Here is a 6000-nt window from a genome sequence, read left to right on the forward strand (position 1 = left end):
AGCTTATAGGCTCAGTGGAGGCTGGTCCCTGTTGGGAGTGGTGGGGCATAAGGCAGGGAGGCCAACAGTAGGTGGAGCCATAGCCAATGATAGGCTCCACCTACTAATTCTAGTTTTGTCCCCATCCTCCTTCCTGCTGAATTCTACAAAGGCAACAGTAAGGGCTCATCTATATGGTGGCTTACTGTGTGTTTGGTGCTACTCACATCTCCTTTAAATTTGCATGGTTCACATGACACTACCAGCAAAGAGAAGCTATAACACACTTTCCCCCCTGTAAATCCGTACTAACCCAACCCACTAATAATACAAAATAATACAAAAAGGGAAGAAACAAAGTCTTCACTCCCTTTCTCTAGTGCGTGCAGACACTTTGCTCTGATACTTTTAGGTGGGTGTGTCAGTCATTCCCCTCTCCACGTCCACTCCCTTCTCCTCTCTTCATTCATTTTATTTCCTGTAGGCCGACAAGCAACTTCCGTTTGCTCTCCTCCATTCTGCTAGTCTTTTTTATGTTGCTGCAAACGGTGCCTTATTTTTCTTTTCCCCCTAACTTGTGCACAAAAGCATAACACTGCTCAAAGAAAGATTTGTATTTCAGCTGTATCCTACCAGGAAAAACAGATATTCACATTTCTGGATTTTTTTTTTAAAGGAACCTACTGCAGCTAGTAGAACAGGCTATGTATGCTTGGTCACCTAGCAATCAGAGGGAGTGGAAATGTATAATTAGTGGGTGGGGTCACAAGGAAAAAGTGAGACTAATCCTCCTCAGTGGAATGCCTGCTTGTATGAATGGGAAAAAGCGACTGGCAGCTAACTTTTGAGCAGGAACTGTGAATGATGCCTCTATGTTTCCGAGCTCGATTCAAGGTGCTGGTTTTAACCTATAAAGCCTTACACGGCTTGGGACCACAATACCTGATGGAACGCCTCTCCCGATACGAACCCACCCGTACACTACACTCAACATCTAAGGCCCTCCTCCGGGTGCCTACTCCGAGGGAAGCTCAGAGGGTGGCAACAAGGGAGAGGGCCTTCTCAGTGGTGGCCTCCAAATTATGGAATGATTTGTCTGATGAGGTGCGCCTGGCGCCATCACTGTTATCTTTTCGGCATCAGGTCAAGACTTTTCTCCCAGGCATTTTAGCATGTGTTTTTAAATTGTTTTAAATGTTTGTGTTTTAAATTGTTTTTAAAAGATGTGTTTTAAATTGTTTTTAAAAGATGTGTTTTAAATTTGTGTATGTGTTTTTAGTGTTATTAGATACTGTAAACTGCCCAGAGAGCTTCGGCTATGGGGTGGTATATAAATACAATAAATAGATAAATAAATAAATAAATGAAAAGTGAAAGTAAAATATGTGTATTTCCTACAAAGAAATGCTCCCATGTAGATGACCCTGAGACTAATGGAGGCTGACTGGTTGTAAGTAAAGAGGCAGGTAGGTGGAAGCTGGCTGAGGACAGACTGAGTTTGGTGGGACAGTGGCCTGTTTTCTCTAATGGACCAATCTTCATGCATAGGCTTTTTGTGGGAACAAGGTGGCCGTAAGTATTGTGCATATCTCATGATCTCAGCTACAGTTTATAAACTACAGTGGATGATTAGCAACTTGGAAGAGAAGCATACCAATTTTCACACCACTACCACCTTCAAGAAGGGGACCCAGTTTCTGGCAAGTAGAGACATATACAAGTTAAGCTTAGCCAGGCAGGAAGTTGGTGGTTGGGTGTGCATGCTATGAAATTCTAGAACTGATAGAACTCCAAATTCTTTGAGGTGGGATTTAATAGCCAAAACCAGAGATGCTGTAACACAAATAACATTTTTTAAAAATGCAAAACCTGTCAAAGTCACAGCAGGTGCAATAGGGCTGTTCCATCAGTTGCTAGAAAGGTATGAGGTAGTAGACTTGTAGACTATACCACTTCAAACTTCAGGGTGCAAGTATGTATATTTTTAATGTTCCACCATATAAAAGGCTTCCTACATAAGATGTATTAGCACATTAGAGAAAGGGCTGAGCTAAATCTTGCAGAGAGTTTCCCCCCCTACTTTAACGTGGAGGATCATTCAAAACAATTTTGTTATATTTTATTTATTTATTAGATTTATATCCCGTCCTTCCTCCCAGTAGGAGCCCACTCCTGCCTGCTGAAGTGGTATAGTTCAGGATTTTACTACCTCAGTTTACCTAAACTGTGAAATGTGTAGAATGACTCGGGGATCATGGTGAGGCCAATAGTTTGCTGGGCTGAGTAGATAATGTAGATAATGAATGCATTTATGACTACGGCACTCTATAAATCAATGATGGACATGGAGTATCATGATACAAACCAGTGGCTGATCATTTGCAGTTAGGAAGAATAAATAAATGAAGTGATATGAGATTTTTCTGAAATAGAGTGTTATCTTTCTCTGCAGCATACACTTGACACCTCTGCTGAATCACAGACCTGCTAGTGCAGTTTTATTTAATTAAGTGCACTGTTCAAGTTTTGTATGCCTTTGCATTCTCTATCACAACATTCCTGACCCCCTTTAATCAGAATGAACTTAAGTTCAGTTTACTTTATTTCTTTTCTCTTTCTGCACTCCCCTTACATCACTTGAACTTGACACAGTTTATAGTTAAAATATTTCCAAGGAAACACAAACAACATTCCAGGAAACAGATTTTTCAGAGCAAACCTGGTTTTCTTAACTAAAGAATGGGAGGGGAGTAAGTTGACTCCCTCTTCCCTCCTGGAAAAAAATAAAGGTTGATAATGAATACTTATCATTTAAAGACCGCGAATTACACTAGTTATTCACTAATAGGCAAAAAACCTTGCGATTTAAGAATGTACCTGTGTGTGTGTGTGTGCACTGCCTTCAAGTCGATTCCGACTTATGGCAACCCTATGAATAGGGTTTTCATGAGGCTGAGAGGCAGTGACTGGCCCAAGGTCACCCAGTGAGCTTCATAGCTGTGTGGGGATTCGAACCCTGGCCTCCCAGGTCGTAGTCCAACACCTTAACCACTACACCACACTGGCCTATAGCCCACAGATATTTCTATGCAACTTTAAAAAGCAGGGAAATTAGGCAGTGTGATGTTCCTATATTAATGTATATATGGTAAGTGTTGTTGTTTTAGAAGATACATGGTAAGTGGAGTGAAAGAAGAGGGGGAGTGAATGGGCAGTAGAATGCGAGATGATTGGCTGAGTGTTTAAAATGGCTGAATGTATAAAAGGAAGAGTGAGAGTGGAATTGGGGGGGAGAAGAGAGGATTGCTTGGTGAGGTTTGAGAGAGTTGTTTGCCAGGAGAGAGTGGAGAAGGAGGGAGGTGGAGTTCGGATTAGTATTGAGTAAAACCATATGCTTATGTGCCTTAAGAAGAAATCTTGTTAATCTTGTTAGCTTTGTTATCTGTAATAAATACTTAATTTGGTTTACCAAAGGCCTGATCCTTGGCTGGGGTTTCACAGACCAGAAGGGAGGGTAAGGTAATGACCAAGGCTGAAGGGGGACTGTAACAAATGGTGGCAGCGGTGAAGAGAATAACAATTCCAGTATTCAGAGTCTCTGGGAATATTAGTATTGGGACGTTACTGGTGGTTGCCTAGCAGGGGGATCTGTTGAGATCTGTGCTAGAGCGGGGAGAGAAACCATAAGAGAGAGCGGTCCGGACTGGTGGAGTCCCTGGTGGTGCCTAGAGACAGGCAGTAACCACGAGCAGGTAGGAACCTGACAGGGAGAGCCAGGGAAGGACGCCTCACAGGCAGCTACAGTGAATGCACCAGGGGAGCAGGAGACCTGACTTCCTCTCTGAGATATTGTACTGCCCTACAAATTTGTCAAAATGCAAACACAATTTGGGTTGGTGTTTCACAGTCCAATGCACTTCCTGTGTAGCTTGGAAGAATTTGGTAATGTGCCTCTGAGTATATGGTGAGTGGTGGCAACATCTGCAATCAGCCCAAATAATAGAAAGAAGATATGTGCTGTGCTGATCTTGTTTTAGCAGGGAGGAAGCAACATTACAGTAGGGTCCCGCTTTGCAGCGCTCCGCTTTGCATCGTTCCACCGATACAACGGTTGTCAATTGCAGAAAGGCCCTGCTCCTATGGCACTTGTTCCACTTTTACGGTGTTTTTCGGGCATCAGGCGCCATTTTAGACAACTTTAGTCAATGTGTTCCGCTTTATGGCAGATTTTGGTTTGCGACAGCGGTCCGGAATGGAACCTGCCGTATGAGCGGGGACCTGCTGTATTAAAACAGTTGATATACTTCAGATGGTCACTTTAAATATGTCTGATTTACTTTGCAATTTTAGTGAAGTTTCCTATAGTAAATCATTCTTTTGACCTCTGTTTCTGTGAATATGTGAAGTCCTCTGTTTCTGCAATCTCTGCAATCATGCTTAAGATAGGTAAAACTGACCATGGGGAGGAGGAAGGGGAGGGGGAGGAGGGGGAGGAGGGGGAGGAGGGGGAAGGGGAAGAAAGGGATGGGGATGGGGAGGGAGGGGCAAAGGAAGGGGGAGGGAAGGGGCAAGAGAGGGGATAGGATGGAGAAGGGAGGGTGGGTTTGATCATTTGCATACTTTTTGAGTTCAATGGGATTTATTTCTATGCAATCATGTTTGAAAATGGAAATAGACTGCCTTCAAGTCGATCCCGACTTATGGCGACCCTATGAATAGGGTTTTCATGGTAAACAGTGTTCAGAGGGAGTTTACCATTGCCTTCCTCTGAGGCTGAGAGGCAGTGACTGGCCCAAGGTCACCCAGTGAGCTGCATGGCTGTGTGGGGATTCGAACCCTGGTCTCCCAGGTCGTAGTCCAACACTGACCTGGGGGAGGGGCAGGGAGGGGAGGAGATTGGGTGGGTGGGCACTGGGCATAGGGGAAGCCCCTTTCCTTTCCAAAAGGAAAACATTGTGAACAGTATTATTGCTTTTCAGGGTTCCCCCCACCTTTTTATTCTATAGCAGGCACATGTAGCCTCCCACCCAAATTTAAATCAAAGCTGTCCCTGGCCACATCCACACCAGGCCTTTATTTCTCTTTAGACAGTCATGGCTTCTCTCAAAGCATCCTGGAAAGTGTAGTTATTGAAGGGCGCTGAGAGTTGCTAGGAGATGCCCTGTTCCCCTCACAGACCTCCATTAGAGTGGCTGACTGTTAAACCAATCTGGCCACTGGAGCTCTCTCAGTGGAATAGGAGTCTACTCTCAGCACCCTTCACAAACTACACTTCCCAGGATTCTTTAGGGGAAGCCATAACTGTCTCAAGTGAAATCAGTCTGGTGTGGGTGTGGCCCCCTGATTAGTCAAGCCCAGCAGCTGTGAGTCTAGCTTTTAGAACACTGACAGTTAGTTCTTACTGAGCATGCCCGACATTATCATTGAGTTCCAGCCAAAATTTCTTAAATTAATTAAAAATCAGCCAGGCATTTTTTAAACTATTAAACTGCAGGAGATGAAGGTCACAGTATGGGGCAAGGTCAGTAATAGGGTTGCCAGGCTCAGGGCCTGAGAATGATTCTGTATCTTTAAGAGAAGAGAAAATTCAGCCAAGTGCAGGTTTTCTTGCAACACTGTAATGCTAAAAACCACAACGTGAAATTCTCCCTTCCCCCTGCACAACTTTTAAAGATACAGAATACCTCTTGGTTGCTGGATTCAGTAGACTGTGGAATGTACGTCCAGAGGGTCTTGCTTAGAGACTAGCCATAGTTAACACCATCCCATATGCTCAATGGAACAAGAATTAGGATTCAAGTCAGCTCAGAATTGCAGACCAGGTCATATATTACCTACAGACACTAGGACATTAAAACACTCAAGCTTTTATATTTTCACCAAGTGGTGAATGAAGTAATTCCTTAATACAATTACCTCTGTATAATTGAAATGTATAATTGAAAGTTAAATCAAGGATGACTATATGATTTGAATATTAATTTATATAATTTAATCTTTATTACACTATTTCGTTTGTAC

Source organism: Rhineura floridana, chromosome 2 (assembly GCF_030035675.1).
Source record: "Rhineura floridana isolate rRhiFlo1 chromosome 2, rRhiFlo1.hap2, whole genome shotgun sequence".
Taxonomy (NCBI): Eukaryota; Metazoa; Chordata; class Lepidosauria; order Squamata; family Rhineuridae; genus Rhineura; species Rhineura floridana.